This window comes from Perognathus longimembris, chromosome 2 (assembly GCF_023159225.1).
Source record: "Perognathus longimembris pacificus isolate PPM17 chromosome 2, ASM2315922v1, whole genome shotgun sequence".
NCBI classification, from domain to species: Eukaryota; Metazoa; Chordata; class Mammalia; order Rodentia; family Heteromyidae; genus Perognathus; species Perognathus longimembris.
In genome coordinates, this window is record NC_063162.1 from 105,262,087 (window position 1) to 105,284,589 (window position 22,503).

The 22,503-nt window shown below is 44.4% G+C and overlaps 1 long non-coding RNA gene across 1 annotated transcript; it reads right to left on the minus strand.

Annotated features, from left to right (window-relative positions):
- Nucleotides 1–15,313: 15,313 nt before the first annotated feature.
- LOC125346933 lies at nt 15,314–21,024 on the minus strand. The gene is made up of 3 exons (XR_007210065.1): nt 20,993–21,024; nt 18,848–18,995; nt 15,314–15,429 (listed from the first exon to the last, which is right to left on the minus strand). It is a non-coding gene; the product is annotated as an uncharacterized LOC125346933 (long non-coding RNA).
- Between the last annotated feature and the right edge of the window lie 1,479 nt (nt 21,025–22,503).

The window sequence follows — 22,503 nt, forward strand, 5'->3', positions numbered from 1 at the left end:
TCATATTCCATCCTGCAAGTATTCATTCATAGACAGAGTAAGGTTCAAACAATTTAACTGGTTTGTGACTTGCTCAAGATTACATGCCTAGTTAGTAGCAGAGCTTGGATGACAACCATGATGTTCCTGCTGAATGGACATTTACCAAAGACATTCCTCCAAGTTGCCACTCAAGCACAGGAGAAATCAAAGCTGTTTGATCTCAAGGGATCATTTAGGCTGGCCTGTCCCAAGTTGAAAGGCAAGAATAAGGAGTGCTGGTTCTGGCCTTACTTCTTACACTTTCTTTTCAAATAATGCTGTGTGGGTGAGGCATCTGGAAAGGTGAAAGATGTCTTTCATCCCAGTAAAATCCATCACCAACTATGGGCCACTTTTCCATTTTTCTAGTACCAAGAAGGACTTTACTTACCCAGAGCCACTGAGTAGAACAAGGGGCAGGGGAGGAGACCCCTAGCCAGCAGTTCAGGGCAGTTCAGTGTGATCTTGAGCAGTGGGGCTGAGAGCTGGAGAAAGGAGAGTACAACACCATCCCCTGGGTGAACAAGGAGACAGGACAAGTTAATCCAGCATTACAGGTTTACAAAATATTTATTTTATTTTATCCTTTTTTTTTGTACTGAGACTTGAACTTAGGTCCTGGGCACTATCCTTGAGCTTTTTTACTCAAGGCTAGTACTCTTGAGTTGTCATACCATCACTTCTGATTTTTGCTGTCTAACTGGAGATAAGAATTTCTTGGATTATTTACCTGGGCTGGCTTTGAACCCCACTCCTCAGATCTCAGCCTTCTGAGTAGCTAGGATGATAGGCATGAGCCACTGGTATCCAGCTCAAGATGTTTCTTCATGATGTTTGTTCATTCTTAATGCCATCCCTTACCCTTATAAGACCCATCTGCTATCCCATTGGTTTCCATGGAATATGGTACTCACATAACATCAAATACTCTTCTCCTAAGGGTGAACTACTAGGATGAACTCAATTGCTCTCACACTTAGTAATCCATGGGAACAAAATTGAGTGAGAAACTGTACTGTCAAATGCAGCACCAGTACTGGGAATACTTCAGAAATACTTTTCATGAAAGGAGCCAGAGAAATAGAAAAATGAGAGCAACTGATATTGTTTAAGATAAAAATTAACCTTGCTCAATAAAGCAAAAGGAAGCTGAGTGCCGGTGACTACTTTGTGCTCCTAGCTACTTGAGAGGATCATGGTTTGAAGATCCCATCTGGGTGACCCCACAGCTGGGAGCAGTGGCACTTACAAATCAGGCCATATTGTTTTAATGAGAAAATTCCCAATTGTCTTCTTCAGTCCTTAGCAAAGTGCCCATACACAGAACACATTCAGATAGTAGGTAGATTCAGTGAATTCATTTGGTATCGCTCATAAATTAATGAGGAGCAGGTAACTTGGTATAGTTTCAGAGTAGTTAAAGAGAAAAAAAAAAAAAAGAAAATGCTATGTAACAGAATTGGGCTTCGGGTGTTACCTAACAGACCAGAAAGCTTTCCAGCAGTGCACTTAAGTATCAAGCCAGAGCAACCTTACCCAGGAATTCTGGACCCTAAGTTTCTTCCTAATTTAAATTAGCTTGAATTTCTCTTTCTCCACTGGAGTCCTTGGGCTTGCAGATACTAACATTACTATATATGACATAGCAATCTAAAGGAGGGACAGGCAAAAAATGAGTTTCAGCTTGGGCTGCAGCTTGGTGGTTCCTGGGTTTGCCAGCATTGCCTCTGCATTGAGATTTAAAATTCAAAAAGTCTTGAACTTTGCTATTGTAATTCAAGCTCCTATATCCTACACTTACACCTAAAGTAACTCTTCCTGCATAGTAGGCATAAATTGCTTTGTTATAAGGCAAAAAAGGATCAATACATAACCTAAAATTTAAATGAGGAAAGGGGTGAGTTGGAGGGGCTGGGTGAGAATGGTGTTGATCAAGAGGCACTGTATTTGTAAGTCTGCTATGTTGAATGACAACTCCTTTGTCCAACTACTTAAATAAATAAAAATATTTAAAAATTACACAGTTTCCAGTTTTCAGAAAAGGTTGAATCTTATGCTCTCCCTTCCAAAGCTGTAAATGCATATTTCTTTTAAAGGTTGTAAATAACAAGTTGAAACCATCTCATCCATTATGGCTAGGGAAAAGAGTCCCTCAGGTAGGGAGGCAGGCAGGCCAAACCAACTGAGCCCCATTCATGCCCCCTTTCACCTCCATCAGCCAGCAGGCCTTCACTATTCAGGCAGATCTGCTGAGGCATGAACACCATGAGGAGGACAAGGGATTTGTGGGCAGAGACCGCAGCCCACTTTAGGACAGGAAGGCTCTTGGGCACTATGTTAATGAGAAGTGGAAACCAGGGCTGCAAGGGTTGCAGGTGTTGGGCAGAGGCACAGTGTCCCAGCTAAGGCCTCCAGGTGGGAAGGGGGAACCCACCCCGATTTAGCTGGAGACAGCTCTGGCCTGAGAGGCTGGAGAGAACAAGAGGTTTCTGTTTCCCATGCGATTCAGGTCCAGGCAGACTAGAGTCTCCAGGGGACCCTTTGGGGCAAGATTGCAAACAAGCTCAGGGTGCATGAGAACAATGTAAGCAGGGAAGTGCTGGGGTAGACAGCAAAGGGATGTCAAGAGGCAAAGGTCTGGGCGCAGGTCTGGGATGGCACGGAGGTTAAAGGGGCAGCGAAGGGGAGGTTTGCAAAGGAAAAGGCTGCAGGCAGGAATCTTGGATTAGAGGTGTGCATAGCCGGTCAGAAGTGCAGCTGAGGGACAGACCCCCCCCCCCCCCAGGACAGGCAAGGGCTGCCAGAGCTTGTGGTTGGGTGGGCACTAGGGCGAGGGCGTAGGACCCTCAGAGCCCCTCTCCCCTTCCCCTTCCCGCCCCAGACCTCCGGTCGCCCCCGTACTTACCGGCCGGCGTGCCCGGGGCTGCCCTGGGCGGAGCCGCCGCTGCCGCCTGGACTGGGCGCCGCTGCCTGGCGTGCGGCTGTCCAGGCGGTCAGTGCGGGCATCGGGGCGGTCAGTGCGGGCGGCGCGCGGCTCTGGTAACCCGAGTCCGCCCGCCCCGCCCCCGCGGCGGGACCCGGGGCTTCGGGGCGGCCCAGATCGCCCAGACTAGGGCTCCCGACAAACACCGAGAACTTTCCAAGATGCCATGGACATCAAGGCTTTGGGTTCCAGGGAGCCCCGCGGCTCCTGCCGTCTGGGTACCGGTCTGGGTTCCAGGATGCACGCCCATGTACTTCCCCCTGGTTTTCAGCTGCGTGAGGGTTACCAGGAACGTTCTGTCAGGGCATAGGGAGGTGACAGGTCACGCCGGTGAGGGACTAGTTTAAAGTGGGAACGTCTGTCTGGGGACACCTGTCTTCAGGATGATGATGATGTCACCTCTAATAGCACCACTGCTATGAAACTCCGTGTGCTCCCTTGTCCCCTCCTACTATGTATTCATGATTAAAAAGCCCATTCAAAAGGCCTGTACATGGGGTACAGTTAAAGGCAAGTTTGAATCTGGAGGTGTTAATAAAAGATTTTCTCTAAGCCATTTCCTTCCAGATGTCATGCTTTTCACATGGGGTAGGCATGTGTTTTAAGTACAAAAAGTCATCCTTGCAGACACTATAACTAGTGTTAACTAGAGCAGCAGGTCCAAGGCCAATGCCAGAGCCCTACTTTCTGGATTAGAGACAGCAACTCTTCAGTGCCCTTGCATGGCCAGGAAGTTATGTGGGTCTCCAAAAGTGCTCTAAATTCCATCCCGGGGTGAGGTGTACACCCTGGTGGTCTGACATATAGCAAAGACCTCCCTCCTGACACTATGTCAAGTAAGATGGGGTTTCCACAGGTGAATCTGGGGGACAGAGACATCCTGAGCACAGGAGTCTAGCCTCCTGGGAGGAAGGCACAGAAACAAAGCATTCTTCATTTTTTCAGACCCTGAGAATATTGCAGGACCACGCCTCATCCCTCAAATGCACCACCCTCTTCTTTTTTTGCCAGTCCTGGGCCTTGGACTCAGGGCCTGAGCACTGTCCCTGGCTTCTTCCCGCTCAAGGCTAGCACTCTGCCACTTGAGCCACAGCGCCGCTTCTGGCCATTTTCTGTATATGTGGTGCTGGGGAATCGAACCTAGGGCCTTGTGTATCCGAGGCAGGCACTCTTGCCACTAGGCTATATCCCCAGCCCTCACCACCCTCTTCTAAGATCTATTCTGTCTAAGGATCCTACCTCAAATAGGGAAATTATAGTCCCTTAGGCCCCACCAAGGACCAACTCACAACTCCCAAACCAGACTCTGGCATCTGTTTTTAGTAAGGCCTCTGCTTAGGATTTGTGAGCTATAGCCAGTCAGAACCCACACAGGACCAAGCCTCTCTCTCCCATCCAAGCCCCATTCCTGCAGTCTATTCTCTGTACAGGAGAGCTAAAGACCACTAGCACCCACAAAGTCTAAACCTCATCCTCTCACCATAGCCCTTCCTTTTCCTGTGCTCCCACCTCTCTCGGTCCAGATACTGCACCATAATCGCAGTGGAGATTATCTCAACATGAAAGCAGTTTTTCAGGTAGCCTCAGCTGCACCTGATGTGACCTGCAGGAAGGGCTCTTTTCAGTTAACTGATATTCTGAGATCCTCTGGTTGTGTGGGACTTGGAGAGACAGAGAAGGACCACGGAGGGCTGCAGTCAGGTGTCTTTGGACTCAGTGTGCTCATCTTTAAGTCAGTGTCAGCTTCCATTCTGCCTTCCTCATAGGGAATGTGGAAACCAGGATAAAAACCATTTTGGGGTGAGGCCTGGGCAGGGGCTGGCTCAAAGTGTATCTCACATGTTTCAGGGCCTGGGTTTCATAATTATGACTGAAGTCATAAGCTGCCACTTCTATGCAATAGGTGTCTTAATACACTACGGTTCAGGAATTTGGGTTGCATGAGTTGCTTTTATTATGTAGGAAGGCCTATTTTGCATAAACATCTATAACTGTATCTTTCTCAGAGCTTTCCTTCATGTTTCCAAGGAATACCTCTAAGGAAGCTGAACTTCACAGAAAGCTCACGTTTTCAGGGCACATCTGCAGGTAAAAATAAATGCCTCTCTTTGTGTCTGAAAGTGTTGTCATTATTTATTAATTTTTGAAGGACTCATGTGCCAGTCAGGCTACTGTTGACAAGATATGGGGTTCGGTAGTTAGTTTTTTCAAGGCTGAATATATTGAGCTATATCTCTTTGTCCTCCCTTGTTTTTGATGAGGAAATTAATAATCTAGGGAATCCTGAAGGACATCTTTGGGTTAGCTAGGTAGATAAATGCTTGTAATAACCAGAATGTATGTTTTAAATGTCATTTTAGACATATGTTTGACCTCTATCTGAACTGAATGAAAAAGTAATGTGTTCAAAGTAGTCCTAATGTGATCATTCTAACTAACAGCAATGGTAAAATGAGAGCTGAAACAATATTCATATTGCAGAATAGGGCAGATGTGGGTTTTTGTGAAGTGTTTAACCTAGGTGTTTGACCTTCTGAGATGGAGTCCAGCCTCCAGCCATTTAAATCTGTGCTGTGCTGCTGAAAGGTACTTGATTTTGTTGCAGGAAGGAGCCTGAACCCCATCTTTTTCACTTGTCAGTTTAGCTTGGATGAGAGGCATGCACCATGATGCAAGCTTAACATGAACTCTCAAGGACTATTTTACCCAGTCTGACTTCAATTCCAACTCTACGAGAAGCCAGGGTTATAGATGTGAGCATCTGCAATTGATAGGATTAATTATCAGTCTAAATAACCACCTAAGAAAACTTGTGCTGTACTTATGATTAACTCAAAGTGTCTTGCAAGCACGATAATAACCCGCTGGGTCAGGAAATCCTGCCCTGTTCCATTTCACTGCCCAGGACTTAGGAGGGGGCATGGCATTAGGCTGCATGTCAGGAGTAAGGGAGAGGGACTAGGAAGTCCCGCCCCGCACTGGCATTATAGCCATGGTGGCACTTCTAAGTGGTCCAGCAATTGGAGGAAGGTAGGGTTTCAGAGGCTCAGGGTGTATATACAGGCTGCCTGTTGGGAAGAAGAGAGGAGGAGGAGGAGAGGGGAAGGGAAGGAGAGAGGAGGTGAGTGAAGCCATGGATGCTGGTGGAGCAGAGTGAAGAAAAGAAGCTGAGCTGAGCTGAGCTGAGCAGAGAGGAGCCTGAGGCCTGTGGAGGAGTCCGAAGCCTGAGGCCTGCAGGGGAGTCAGAAGCCTTAGGCCAGCAGAGAATCCAAGGCCTGTGGGAAGGCTTGAGGCTTAAAGCCTGAGGAGAAGTGAGGCCTGCAGCAAGGAAGCTTGCTCCTTGGAAGGTTTGGAAGGTTTGGAGGCTGAGGTGATTGGAGATTGGTAGTGTGGAGGTTCAGAGTTTAGGTCTCAGGTCTGGTTTCTGGGTAACTACCCAGGGACAAGGTAGTTGCAGTCTAGCATTTGGAGGAGGAGGGCTTCTCTGGTTCTGGGTTTTAGGTTGTAAATAAAATCCCTTTGTAAGTAATACTCCTTCACACCTTAAGTTGTGCCTCCATGAACTATTCTCACTCTCTGAATACAATAGCACAAGGCTAAAGCCAGTTATCCTAGCTAAATAGGAGGCTGACATGTGAAGATGACAATACAAAAGCATGGCAAATCCCTGAGCCTAGAATCTCCCATGAATCACCAAGAAGATAGAATTTGGTCCATGGCCTAACTGGTAGAACAGTAGCTTTGAGTATAAAAGCTAAGGGACAGTCCTCATGCCCTATGTGCTAGGCTGTGTCCAACACACACATGAAAGAAGTGTCCTGAAGGCCAGGAACTAAGATGAGCACAGAGGGTGACACCCAGATAGGCTGGGGCCCTGGGTGGCCCTGGCATCACAGACACCATTGTAAAAATAACCATGGCTGTATATATACTGGGTGGTAACAGGTGGACTCTCGAGTAGTTGGGAGGTTGAAGTTCAGTTTGTTTGTTGCATGGTGATTTCTTGGTATGTGGATTCGGTTTGTTGATTTGGCTTTGATTCTTAGGTTGTGGATTTGGATTTGACTTTCAGACTTTGGTTTCTTTTTTTGTCTTTTTTGCTTTACTGTTTGTTGTTTTAGTTTTAATTTTTTCTTTAGATTAAATTTTCCTTTAGTTTTCTTTTTTTCTTTTTACTTTATTTATCTCACTTTTATTATTTTACTTTTACTTTTATTTATTTACTTTTTTATTTTTTTGCCAGTCCTGGGCCTTGAACTCAGGGCCTGAGCACTGTCCCTGGTTTCTTTTTGCTCAAGACTAGCACTCTGCCAATTGAGACACAGTGCCACTTCTGGCAGTTTTCTATATATGTGGTGCTGGGGAATCAAACCCAGAGCTTCATGTATACGAGGTGAGCACTCTTGCCACTATGCCATATGCCCAGCCCCTTTACTTATTTTTTCTTTGACTTAAATTTTGTTTTTACTTTTCTTGTTTTGAATTATATAGCATTCAGGTGTTTTGTTCATTTTATTACTATTATTAGTCATCTATTATATATTTACATTTTAGGTTTTGTTTTCTTATAGATATTTATTAGATAGGAGCTACATTTTATTATTCATTTATTATATACATTTAAGTGTTCATTATTTATAGTTACTATCATAGATTTTGTTTACATTTTATTCCTTAACTATATATTATATTCCATTACATTTCTGTGTATTTTATCCCATTTTGTTCGATTTCATTATATATCATTGTATTTTATTATATTTTGTTGCATTTTGTTCTATTCCATTATATTTTGTTTTTATTGGTTATATTTGATCATTTTTAGTTCCATTTTCTTTATTTGTTCATTTATTTCTCCCTAGACACCATTGCTAGGGTGCTGTGTAGGATGAGTAGCAAGAGTAGAGTGGCAAGGTCCCGGCAGGGCCTTGGGGCCAGTTCCCAACAAAGGAGCTGCTCATGGCTCACTACCAGGTGTTGAGGACCATCCGTGAGGAGGGCTTTGCCCCCATCAAGTTGGCCAGGCACCTGCCCACGGACACCCTGGTGGCTGTGAAAATCCTGCACCAGAGGGACAGAGACTTCTTTGCTGTGGAAGTGAACATTCTAAAGTCTGTGGACCACCAGAACATCGTCAAGCTGTATGAGGTGATAGAGACAAAGGAGCGGCTGTACTTGGTGATGGAGTACCTAGACATAGGAGACCTAGTGGACCACCTGCAAAAGGTGGACAGGATGGAGGAGGAGGCGGCCAGGCCTTTGTTTTGGCAGATTTTGAGAGGGGTCAAATACTGCTCCTGTGTGCCACCCTGCTGCTGGCCCGCCTGCTGAGCAGCAGCAGGAGGAGGATGGCAGGAAGGACGCCATGTCTGTGACTCTCCCTTGCCTCCTCTGGAGCCCCAGCATAACTGTCACAGATGGGGAGACTGAGGGCAGCCAGCCTCCCGCTGCTCCAGCAGCAGCAACAAGGTCCCTCCCCATGGGCCAACCCAGGGAACTGACCTGCCTGGCCCCTGAGCAGGAGAAACATGTGGGCAGCAGGGCTGATTCCCCCACATCCTATATAATATGTGGACATGGGGCACAGAGTTGGAGAGGAATATCAGCTCAGCTGCCCCACATTCAGAAACCTTTGCTCAGAAGTGGAAGGACCCAGCGGAGACAGAGGAGGGAAGAAAGCTGCCTTCAGAACCAACTGCAGAAGGAATACCCACCAGGGGCACAGAGGCAGAGATGGGGGGCAGCACCCCTCCTTCCTTGGATCCTGCAGTTGCAGAAACTTCCACAAATAGGAGAGGCAGGCGTTGGAAGAGGCTGAGGAAGTGTATCAGTATATCAGTAACTGTTTTAGAAAAATTTGCTGCTTCTGTCTTCTTGGTTGAGAACTCTAAAGAAAGTGTTTTACCCTTTGAGTGGATAACAGCAGTGACTGCCTGGCTACAAGGAGGTGGGTTCTGAGCTCTGTTTCATTTATGTTTCAATGAGACCATTTTAGCTCATCATCCCCTAATTCACGGTTTCCTGTTGGTATTGCAGTGTCAAGGTTTAAAGAAAGGAGGGGGCAGGGTGAGACAGAAGGATGTGTAAAGGGACAGAATTTCAGAAGGAAGGGATCTTCACCTGTCAGGGGTAGTACTGTCTGATTCCTTTCTTCCTTCAGCTCAAGTGGAGATGCAGAAAAACCATCACCATGCTACTCATTCAAAGACATGCTATGCAGCCTGAACATGCCTGGAAACCAGCGTCCCTCTGCTCCTCCCTTGAAGAATGTTCATACTTCACAGACTTGTTTTCTTTTCTTTTTATTTTCTACATGGAACACAGTTTCTAATATTCCTATGTTTTCTCACCAACTTAATACACTGAAATTTCTGGGAGATGATTACATGTATTCTGAGTTTGTGTCCTTCATTTTCATCTTGAGTACTGGGAGTTAGCTTGAGTGTAATGGAGCCATTAGTCTAGCTTGAGTGTAATGGAGCCACTAGTCTTGCCTGCATCTTAGCTATTCACAGGACTGACTCCTTAGAGGATTGACATTCCAAGAAAAGCAGCCCACAGTCTTTTATCTAATATTAAGACATGCAGGAGGGAGGGAGGAGGAGCTTGAGCCGTTGGTTAGCCTATTAAGCACAGCAAGTGCAAAGTGCTGAGTTCTAAACACTAATTTAAGGAAAGGATAAGGTGAGTCCATCTCCATCAGCAGGAAGCAATTAACAGTGTTTCTCAAAAACAGGAGCCGCCTTCAGAAATGCAGCCCTGAAATCTTGTTCTGTTTTATGGTTTTGGTTTTTTTCCTTTTGTGCAGGTCTTGGAGCTTGGATTCAGCCTTTGTGTGCTCTCCTTGAGCTTGTTTTCTAAAGGCTAGTTCTCTACCCTCTGAGTCACAGCTCCACTTCTGGCTTTATTGGTGGTTATTTGCAGATAAAAGTCGGACACTAGGGCTGGCTTAGAACCAACATCCCCAGATCTTAGCTTTGTGAATAGCTAAGATTACAAACGTGAACTACCAGCACCCAGCTGTTTGTCCTTCTTAAAAGGACAAAGAGGCTACTAGGTAGTCATGGTTATCCTAACTCTGCCTGGAAGTCTGCAATACCATGGCGAACTCCAGTGACAGGAACAGACTGAAGTATGCTCACAACTCAATGGCTTTACCGAGCCTTTCAATTAATCTTTCCAGAGGAAGTCAAGAGATTCTTGACAGGGCTAGGAACAGATAGGTGCTTGTTGCTCACCCTTGTAAATCTGGCTACTTGGGAGATGGATCTGAGGACTGAAGAAAGGGCAGAGCAAGCAGAAAAATATGAGATACTCCTATTTCAAATTATTCTGCAAAATGACTGGAATTGGGGATGTGGTTCAAATGATTAGTCCCAATCTTAATCAACCCAAAATGAGAAAGCACAAGACCCTAGGTTCAGGCCCCACTCTTGGCACAAAGAAAAGGCAAATACTATGCCACAGAGCAAACTATGCCTCAGTCCCTTCTAAGTATTTCAAAAGAGAGTCTCAGAAAGTTGGCCAAAATGGAGGACCTATTTCATTAAGATACACAGAGGATGGAAGAGAAACTCTTCAGGAAGGAGAAGAGTTTATGGGAAAGAATTTTAAAAATATAGATGAAAGCAATTATATTACAGATACACTGTGCTGTTGTGACCCCAGAGATAAGCAAAGGCAAGGTGGCCTCAGCCTTGCAGAGCCTGGTTCTGGCTTGGGCCTGGTGTGCACAGCTTACAGCTCAGTGATGGGCAATGCGTCCCTGCACCTCGTTTAAGGATTGTTTTCACTAAGAGGAATAACATTGGTATCTTCTGTGCTTTCCATCAAGTGTGTAGATTATTTTTGGACTTTTCCTAGTATTCAATCGGAAATATGGGAGTTGTCTATTTAAATTTACTTCTTCAAAAAATTGGGTTTTTTTTGGCCAGTCCTAGGGCTTGGACTCAGGGCCTGAGCACTGTCCCTGGCTTCTTCTTGCTCAAGGCTAACACTCTGCCACTTGAGCCACAGCGCCACTTCTGGCCATTTTCTGTATATGTGGTGCTGGGGAATCGAACCCAGGCAGGCACTCTTGCCACTAGGCCATATCCCCAGCCCCTACTTCTTCAATTTTTGTTCTTGTTCCAGTCCCTGGGCACAGGACCTGGGTCCTATCCCTTAGCTTTTTTTCCATTCACTCTACCACTTGAAACACAGCTCCGCTATCAGCTTTTTGTTGATTAAGAGAGGATATGAATCTCATAGAATTTCCTGCCCAGGCAGACTGGAAAAACCTGGATTCCTCTGGTCTCAGCCTAGCCACTGGTGCCTGGCTCTCCAAATTTTTGTAACATTCACAAAAATCTTTCTTTTTGGTGACCTAGTAAGCTAGGTCCCTCATTTGATTGAAATTGACAGGCTCAATGTGGCTCTTTTCACAACATCTTTCCAACAAAGGAGCTTGTGTTCACCAGCTCATATGATGGAGACGTGGAGCCATCAGGGTGCAGCTGAGAGTCTCAATTCAGGTTTCTACCATGGATGCAGTCAGGCACCAATCTACATTTAGAAGACAGGATGGCATGAGTCAGCATTTTTCCTAGCCTTGGGCTGAATTTGAGATCCCCACTCCCCCTTTAAATGCATGGGTACGAGGCTACAAATATCTGTCTCAAACCTTAAGGAAGAGTAAGATATTCAAATGTCTTAAAAACAAGAAGGGTCTGGAGAATAATTATGTGGCTTCAATTTGGTAAAAGCCTGACATAGTGAAGGGATCCTGATCTTCCAAAAGCCTTTCTACAGTTGCTATCTTCCTAAGAAAGTAGAGTTAGCAATAATTAGGGCATTGCTTCAGGGAAGACCCAAACACGTGAGCCAGTTAGGGGGAAACCAAGGTGAAGTTTTAGGTGAAGGGGGAGTGGGACACAAAGTGATGGGAAAAGAGAGACAAGAAGGATCTTGAGATTCTAGTGGGGCTGCAGGTTACAAAGTGGGTATAGAGATATGGGGGTACTTTTAAGGAGCTAAAGGAACTTTAAAAAGTGGGGAAGGACAGCATGAAAGAAGAATCTGATTGAGAGGCAGGTTTTGAGGATCATTATCCTGGAGTGGCATCTATACAGAGGACATTAGGATTTCCCCCAGTGGAGATGCAGGAATGAAGGATAAAAAGGAACCTTCAACAGGAGTAGTGAAGATCTAAACACATGGACAGGTTCAGGAAGTTTAGAAAGTAAGGGGCTTCTAACAATTCCCCAAGAGTGCAACAGTTACATTGAGAAAGCCACGCTTGGGCTATACCTCTTGGTCACCCAGTTTGTATTCTGGTAAGGCACATTACAGTAGGTGGTCTAGGGCTTTCAGTTTACATCAGTCAAGCCTAACTGCTTCTAGTTTTTGAGAAACAAGCAAGAGGAGTCATTATTGGATGCTGTGTGTGTTTTTGACAATGACAACTTAAAAGCCAAATGGGGAGGGAAGATGGAATAGGAGCACACTTCACTTCAGAGTTCAGAAGAGGCATCTCCCCTTAGAACAACTCAGAAGAATTACATTGGTTTCTGCATTCCAAAAACCACAAAGAAAACTTTGACTTGATGTCTAAGTGGGCTAGACAGGGTGTGTGAGACCCCTCATGACTTACCAAGAAGACAACAGCACAAACCATTTTGGGGTCTTAAGTCCTAAGGCCAAGAATGTACCCAGAAACATATCCTCCTCACAATGATAAAGATTTACTACATTTTGGAGATGTTAATCCCAACAACTGGAGCAGTTAGCAGTGAGAAAGGTGGCTCTCTACTTACACCATCTGAAATGTTAAGTGTAGGGGCATCAGCAGTTACTTGGCTATGAAAGAATTCACGAAGAGTCACAGGGCAAAGCAAAGGAAGTAAATGTTTATTCACTTTTTTCAAGAAAAGCAAGAAAACCAAAACACCTTGGGCAACGTGAGCCTGTATAGCTATTGCAGAAAGTGTTATCGCTGTCTTTTAAAGGAGAGCCTTGTAGAAGCTAGGTGGGGGCTGGCACGGGCATCAGACCTGCATGCTCACCAAGCGTTGGTTCCCATGGAAACATGTAAAAGTTTCTGGATACTGGATTTTTTTCAGCAAGGAGCAAAGGTGTTTGTGACAGGGTCTGAAAAAGATAACCAAGTTAGACAGTAACGGGCACAAATGAAGTTCAGGCTCAAAGAGCAGTTCCTTAGGCCTGTTTGTTAGTTTCACACCTACAAAATAACAATTTGTATCAAGTAAAAGTCCTAAATGGAAGAAGATAGATTTGCACAACTTTTGCAGGCCATAAGGGAAACTATTCAGGACACTCATTCAGTATTTTACAACCTATCTACCCTTACCTTCTGTGAGAGGGGACTGTAGGTATGGCGTGTTAGATTGAAAGGCCCCTTTTCTTTCCCTTTTTCCCTCCCTCCCTCCCTCTCTCCCTCCCTCCCTCCCTCCCTCCCTCCCTCCCTCCCTCCCTCCCTCCCTCCTTCCCTCCCTTCCTTCTTCTTTCTTTCTCGTCCCTCTCTCCCTCCCTCCCTCCCTCCCTCCCTCCCTCCCTCCCTCCCTCCCTCCCTCCCTCCCTCCCTCCTTCCCTCCCTTCCTTCCTCTTTCTTTCTCGTCCTGAGGCTTGAACTCAGGGCTGGAAACTGTCCCTAAGCTTCTTTGGCTCAAGTCTATCATTCTATCACTTGAGCCACAGTGATACTTCTGGCCTTTTCTGTTTATGTGGTACTAAGGAATCCAACCTGGGGTTTCATGCATTCTAGGCAAGCACTCCACCACTAAGCCATATTCCCAGCCCAACATCCTCTTTTCTTTCATGTGGAAACAAACCTCAATCATCATTTACATCTGATAGCAAGAGCCCAATATCTAAGTGAGGACATAGCGTTGTTGGAATATCATAGGACATTCTAAAAATTCAACCAGTGTAATTAAAACCTAGTTACAGACTTGCATGCTTTGCAATTAGACACAACTTTTTTTTGTTGCTATATGTGAAAGAGCTTGCTCAACAAAGTTACAAATTGTCACTCAAAGGCTCAGATTGGCAATAACTTTTCTATCTACCAAGATATACAATATTTAAACACCAAATAGTCTCTTCCTAGGCCAGAAACAGGCCATTGTTTAACTTACATACCACAAAGTGTAAGGGGCAATTATGTGAAAATGACATCCACGAAAACCAAGAAGCCCTGGCCCTAGTAGAAGCTGTGGCCATTGCCTATGAATGTGACAACTGTACTTTGTCCGCAACACCACCAGTTGAAGACTTCTCCTCCGTGGAGACCAGCCTGCCAGTAAGGCAATTAAGTGGGCTGCCAAATGTAATACTCGGATACCACAAGTAGGTGTAGGTCAGTATGATCCTCATTACATGTAGCATGATGTGACATGTGCTACAGAATGGGGTCAAAAATTGGGACCACAATTTTACATGCAATTAGTGTTCTCATGAAATTATACTTTGACCCAATGCACTAGTGCAACTTCTAATGAAATTATCGAACTAAAAGAATGCAATATTGCCATGACCTATTTGCAGAATTCATCTGACCTGATAGTACCAAGAGGCCAAAGACACCAAGGAATAAAGCACGTTACTCAAAATGGTTCCTCATTTGCTTGAAATAACCCCAAGACAGAAAGAAAACCTCTGAAGAAGAGAACATAAGGCATTCATAACATTACCTAGCAATGGACTTCTCTAAAAGGCAAAACACTACTGGAATTTTTACATGGAGTTACTGTGAGTTTCTATTTTTCCAGAAGTATTCAGCCCTGTCCCATCCAAACTAAAACAAACTAACAAAAACTTCAGGAATAATAATGTTTCCTGAGAGAGCTCATTCCCATTTATTTTATTTTATTTTTCATTCCCATTTGTAGGTAGGTAAACTGTAGGTAGGTACCTACAGTTTAGAGGGTGGGTCTTAATTCATGAGAGAAGTTAAGGAACCAAGTAAATAAAATTGTAGGAATTAAGTAGAAACTTTATTGGCCATAGTAACACTAATTTGCGGAAGAACTAAAAACAATGAACCACACACAAGTGTACACACACACACACACACACACACACACACACACACACACACACAAACCATCTATGCCAGCAAACACCATAGACTGGGACAAGGCACTGTCAGTTGTTCTTCTCTATATAGAGTAGATTTCCAGGAAGTGTGGCTAGAGTTAGCCCCTTCAAAATAGCAGATCAGAAGTACTTTCCCTGACCTTCAAGTTTGAAACAAAAATAAAATAGTATGTACAAGAAATAATTTAAAAACTTACCACTATTCATACATACCCTTCCCCTCAGGCATGACAACTTGGCACAACCCTTCCTTGCTCAGGACAAGTGATTCAAAACTTCTGAAAATTGGGGAAATATTCTTTTTTCAGTGGTTTCTGGGTCCTCAGAAACTGCTCAAAGAGAAACAAAAAGGGTGTCATGTGTGGCTCTTGGCCACAAACATCTATGAAGTAGCTGTAATCAAGTCAGGGACATTGGATTCTAAGAAGAGGTGCCTGATCCAAGCAACTCCATCCAAACAGTACAAACAGTACACTCGTGTGAGAAAACCATCAGAAAACCAAGGTTTCCTTAGGCAAAGGCAAATGCCAGCCTTCTGTGACCTCCCTCAGAACGAAAGAATGACTCACTGGTCCATATTGATTAAATATTGTCTTCTACAGTGTAGTCCTTAAAATTGCCTAGAAGAGATTTTTGTTTTGTCTTGATAATTAAATGGCTTGCTTATAGACTGAACAAGTAGAATTACGTGCAATTGCTAATATGTCCTCTCAAATAGGTGTGTGTGTGTGTGTATGTGTGTGTGTGTGTAAATGCATATATATTTGAGCATGGACTTGGTCTAGCAAGTCACTAATTTGTTTTGTCTAATAAGAATGTGGCAAAAGTCAAGGAATAGCATTTCCAAAATTAGACTGTAGAAGATTGTGGCTTATGTCCTATGGGCCAGCTCCATGGACTGCTCTTATCTTCTTCCTCTTCTCTCTTCCTCCTTGTCTTCCTTCTCCCCTTTTCCTACCCCTTCCTCTTCCTCCTCTTCATTTTTCTGCTCTTCATCCTTTCTTCTTCATTTGCTAGTTTGTGGAGACAAGGTCATGTTATGAGGCTCAATCTAACCTCAAACTGTAGATCTTTCTTTTAATCATATCTACCCAGGAGGCTGACATATTGCGATCCCAGTTCAAAGCCAGCCTGGGCAGGAAAGTCTTTATGGTTTCATCTCCAAAATATCCAACAAAAAGCAGAGCTGGAAGTATGGTTCAAGGAGTAAAGCACCAGTCAGGAAAGCATGTCAAACAAGTAACAGTAAAAACAAAAAGAAATTGTACTCAAGCCTGTTGACTTATTTATTATTATATCTAGGAGCAAAGTAAATGGGGGTTGATACCATTATGTTACTGAAGAGATGGAGTCCATGTGTGAAGACAGAGTAGAGAGAGAACAACAGGCAGGAGTACACAATGGTGTGACATGCCAAAGTCATTTATTAAAAGAGTATCTGAGCCTGGCATAGGTGGCTCAGGCCTGTAATCCTAGCTACTTAGAAGAATGAGATCTCAAGACTGGGGTTTAAAGCCAGCTCAGGCAAGAAAGCCCATGAGACTTATCTCCAATTAATGACAGAAACAGCAGGAAATGGAGCTGTGACACAAGTGGAAGAGCACTAGATTTGTGCAAAAGAGCTCAGGGATAATGCCAAGGCCTTGAATTCAAGCTCCAGGAAGAGAATGAGAGAGATGGTATGGGTAAAGGGAGGAAAGAGAAGGGAGAGATAGAGAGAGAGAAAGGGATAGAGAGGGAGAGACAGAGGAAGAGGAAGAAAGAGGAGAGAGACAAAGAGAAACAAAGAAAAAGAAAGAAAAACATCTCCAAGGTATCATTATCTGAGGCAGAAGACAAAAGACAAAATAAATCAGAAATCAGTATAGGACACAGAACTGGAGATGACTTTTACAAAGCTATCATCACAGCTCTCCTAGTCAGTCTCCTCCAAGAAATGGCATTGCTACACTCATCTCTGGTGCCTGTGCCTACATCCCATCCTGCTGTAATCACTTTTTTTTGCCATTCCTGGGGCTTGAACTCAGGGCGTGAGCACTGTCCCTGGCTTTTTTTGCTCAAGGGTAGCACTCTGCCACTTGAGCCAAAGCACCACTTCCGGCCTTTTCTACATATGTGGTGCTGAGGAATGGAACCCGGGGCTTCATGTATACAAGGCAAGAACTCTTGCCACGAGGCCATATTCCCAGCCCTTGTTATCTTTTGTACATTCTCTACTCTGTGGTTAGTGAGACTTTGTTAGAAATTATGTAAAACTAACTAGATTTCATGTGAACCTAAGAATCATGAGTGGGAAAGACCATTTCTATTAAAAATGTAAAATAGATGAACATTAATGAATCTTTGGAAAGACTGGTAAACACAAGCCAATAGAAAAACAACAGCTAATATAGGAGGTTTCCATGTGTTGACTAGAAATACTGGTGAATTTCTTAATTTTTAAAATGATATAGTTAGATTACTCCAGAAGGATTATCAAATTGTCTTTCCACTCAAAGTGAATGACCAAAAATAGAATGGGATGCTCTTTTTCTCTCTCTCTCTTTTTGTGCATGTTGAATAAATGAATATATTGGAATAACTGGATCTAATATTGATGGATAAAGGGGAAGGTTGAGCAAATGGAAGAGGTTTTGTATTTTTCTCTTTAATGCCTTAGTTCTGCAATATTAGGTAAGTGTAAGAAAATCTCAGCTCAAAATGATAGTAATTCAACATTTTAATACCTCCCTAATTTACAGTAAACCTTGCCACCCCCCCAAAATAAACAACTCCACTGTAAATTCAAAATAATTTTGTATTTAAGATGATATTAACAGAAGACATTAGGTGAAAAAATTACAAAAATGATTTTACTTGGTCTCTATGAGAAAGAAAGTGGGGAAAGGAAATATTCAAATTGGGCTCTTTAGTCTTTGTGTTATCTGTACTTGGAGAAGCCATTCACATTCAATACTAATTCCTTTTTTTTTTTTTTTGCCAGTCCTGGGGCTTGAACTCAGGGCCTGGGCACTGTCTCTGAGATTTTTTTGCTCAAGGCTAGCATTCTACCACTTGAGCCACAACGCAACTTCCAGTTTTTCTGTTTATGTAGTACTAAGGAATCAAGCCTAGAGCTTCATGTATTCTATGCAAGCCCTCTACCACTAAGCCACGTTCCCTGATTCTGACCATACTAATGCTTATCAGAATCACTTTGATAAGATCTGTTACACAATTTAAAGATGTAGCAGTAATAGACTTAAATAGAAGGCAATGTTCTGCTAAATGCTGAATAGATACAGTTATGAGTAAGATGTTGCTGGTGACCAGCTTTACAGGGATCTGGAGACATATTAAAAATGTTCCCATGAGTGGGCTGGGGATATGGCCTAGTGGCAAGAGAGCTTGCCTCGTATACATGAGGCCCTGGGTTCGATTCCCCAGCACCACATATACAGAAAACAGCCAGAAGTGGCGCTGTGGCTCAAGTGGCAAAGTGCTAGCCTTGAGCAAAAGGAAGCCAGGGGCAGTGCTCAGGCCCTGAGTCCAAGGCCCAGGACTGGCCAAAAAAAACACCAAAAAACAACAACAAAAAATGTTCCCATGAGGCTGTGCTTTACCTCAGAAAACAAACATGTTGTATACATTAGTTAGCCACATGGTATGGATGAAGAAAGTGGGATTCAAAGAGGTTAACTAATCCAGAGTTATTACTCCTAGGGTGTAAAAGCAGAAGGAGCTTGTTTGCCAAATGAAGGTACTTACTTGGTTAGCCGAAAGGCTGTATTGTGACCCAGAGCACTTAAGGCTCTTTCAATGAGTACAGGATCCTCAGTTGACTTAAGCAGGTAAAGGAGTTTTTTAATTCGCTCAGCACTTAGGACATCATTGTAGGAAGCTTTAGTTAAGTCTTCTGCATAAGAGAATAAATAAAAATCATTGGAAATCATTGAGTTAATTTTTTTTACCTTTTTGTCATTCAGGGGGCATGAACTCTGGACCTGGGCACTGTCCTTCAGCTCAAGGCTAGCACTCTACCACTTGAGCCACAGTGCCACTTCTGGTTTTCTGGTGGTTAATTGGAGATAAAAGTCTCATAGACTTTTCTGTCTTGGCTGACTTTGAACGTGATCCTCAGCTCTCAGCCTCCTGAGTAGCTAGAATTATAGGCCTGAGCCACTGAGGCCTGGCCCTATTTCTAATTTGTTTTTATTACCATCAATTTAATCCAAGTCAGCATTAGAAGACACCTATGTCTGGATCATCTCCCCAATTACTTACACAGAAATATCTCTAACTCACAGATTTTATGTTTTCTGCCTTAGAGAAAGGCCAAAAAATTAAGTTTGTAAGGATAGTGTGTGTGTGCGTGTGTGTGTGCGCGCGCGCGTGTGTGTGTATGTGTGTGTGTGTGCTAGTACTGGGGCTTGAACCAAGGGCCTGGGCCGAGTTCCTTAGTGTTTTCACTCAAGCTACCACTTGGGCCACAGCTCCACTTCTGGCTTTTTGCTAATTAACTGGAAATAAGAACTTTGCTTGCCTGAACTTGGGTTGCCTTCTAATAGCAATTCTCAGATCTCAGCCTCTTGAGTAGCTAGGGTTACAAGCATAAGTTCAGCTAAATTCACACTAAAAATTGCAAACTTGTTATTATACATCTTTTTATCCTTTGATATAAATGTAATTTTTAAAAGTAAAAGTCAGTTTTATAATCCAAGAACGAAAAGGGCTTGGAAGCCATCTCTCAAATGTAAAGATAAAGACCCAGGCTCAGATCTGTGGAATCTTAGCCTAGGTATCTGCTTCCATGGTTTACGTATGTACTTATAAAGCTGTCTTATCTTTCCTGTGGATAAAGGCAATTAGCTAACATAAGTGCCCTAATGGCTAGTGAATTTGAGACATGCAATCTATAACAAAAGGCACTGCCAAGTCCTCTTATTTAAAGCCAGTTTACCATTGAGTTACACCTGCTAGGCTACACAGAAGTGAGAATTTTGTTTTGGACATCCATTACCTGTGATGGTGGAGGCAAAATGGCTTAATGCTTATCCTTTCTGTAATAAAATTGTTTGGGTCTTTACATATCTGTCCCTTTGTGGAAGGCAGGTTTCTGGTTGGCTGATTTCAGTTTTACGTATTTTTCTAAGCTTCCTGAACCATCTGACTGGAAACATCTTGACCTGAAAAATCCTTCAGAACGTTCAGGGAAGTGTTAGAATTCTGAATGTGGCAATCATTTGGACTGATCTAGTGGACTTGTCCGCCGTGAGGGTTGTGTCTCTAACAGACAATGGTTCCACAATTTCCAGCACATACACACACACACACACACACACACACACACAAACACACACACACACACACACACACACACACACACACACACACACACACACACACACACACGGGATGCTGGGCCCCAGGAGGTTCAAGGTGTCTCCCCTTCTCAAGGCGGGGTAAACTGCAGGCTGCCCCCGTGGCACCCCTTCACCGCGCAGGCACACGCAGAATTTTCATCGTTGGCTCCATCCCGCCCGCCCCCCCCCCCACCTCCCTCACCCCAGTCCTCGGCATCCCTTAGGCAGCACAAAGGCCCACAGCAAGCTTTAAAGCGGGAGGCCATCAGCAGGCCTTTGAGAAGAAACGCAGTCCTCTGCATTGACGCCGGAAGCAGGCGATCTTTTGGGGCGATCTTTTTGATGCCGGGAGGGGGCTCAGGACCGTACACTCGCTCAGGGGCCGATCGCCCTCTCCACCGGGGCTCCCCGCCCTCCTGCTTGGACGCTGATTTCACTGCGAGCACAGAGGAGCCACGGGGCTCCGCCCTGGCCCGGGAGGGCTCGGTGCCCGTCCCCGTCCACCTGCCGGGCAGCCCCCCGCCACTCCACCCCCCCCCCCCCGCCTCACCTGCAGACCTCGAGGGGCGCAGCCCACGCCCCTGGCCGCCTCGCCGCGGGCCCCGCGTCAGCCAGTAGATGCAGAAGCAGGCGCCGGCGCCGAGTACCAGGCCCGCCGCCACCCAGCCCGCGTCCCGCGCGCAGCCCATGCTCCTGCCCGCCAGGCCGTGGTGGGGACCAGGATGCGGCGGTGACCGGGATGCGGAGCGGAAACTGGGTGCAGGAGGAACAGAGGTGCGCAGGGTCAGGACTCGAGGGGGACGCCAAAGGAGATTGGGGGCCAACGCTAAAGTCTCCTACTCGCTCAGGTTCAGCCCGCCTACTAGGCCCGCCCAGTCGCTTCCTACACCGAGATCTGACAGCGCTGCGTCTGGATGCTAGCCCCGCCCCATGCCACGCCCTCAGCCACGCCTCACCGCTGATCATTTGGCTCCCAGTAGCCCACCTACGGTTGCCAGGCAACTCCTGGAGGTGGACAGTCTTCCTGTGGCCCCGGACGTGCTGTCAGTAGGCAAAGTGCAGATGCTCAGTCCGGCCTCTCCCCATGGAACTCATATTGGCTTCAGTTTCTGTAAGTTTGGATCATGGGCACGTGCTACCTAGCCCAGTATAAGGGACTTTTTGCATCTCAGTGGGACTATCTTAACCTTTGTCCATCTTCAGAGATATTTCCAGGCGAACATTTTTACCACTATGCCATATTCCCAGCCCTCAGAGATATTTCTAAAAGGCATTTGTGTATATATTTATCATTTCTCATATAGATACACAGACAGGCAGGCAGGCAGAAAGATAGAGTGAGAGAGCAAGAGAGCTAGAGGGAGAATGAGGTCTGATCCTAGGGCTTTAACTCAGGGCTTAAGTGCTGTCCCTACATGTTTGTTGCTCCAAGCTCTACTACTTGAGCTACAGTTCCATGACTGGCTTTTTTGGTGGTTAATTGGAGTTGAGTTTCACAGACTTTCCTGCCTGGCTGGCTTTAAATCTCAGCCTCCTGAATAGCTAGGATTACAGGTATGAGCCACCAGCACCTGGTGGCATTTGTGTTTTCAAAGAAGTTATTAAGATATGCAGATTTAAATAGTATATCCTAAAATATATATGTATATATAGTATATATACATATATAGTATATATAGTATATATACATATATAGTATATATAGTATATATAGTATATATAGTATATATACATATATAGTATATATATGCATATACATATATACATATGTACATATATACATATATACATATGTATATATATACATATATAGTATATATATGTATATATACTATATATATACTATATATATGTATATATACTATATATATACTATGTTTTCTACCAGAAAGAAGCCAACAAGATAAATTCTGTCCACAGGTACCAGAGATGAGCTACATATGATGACTATAATGTCCACAAAAAAAATTAAGCAGGTGTACTTAATGAGAAAAAGTATTCTTCAAGGAAGGAGAACGGGGGGGGGAAATCAATGTATCACATGTATATATGATAATATCA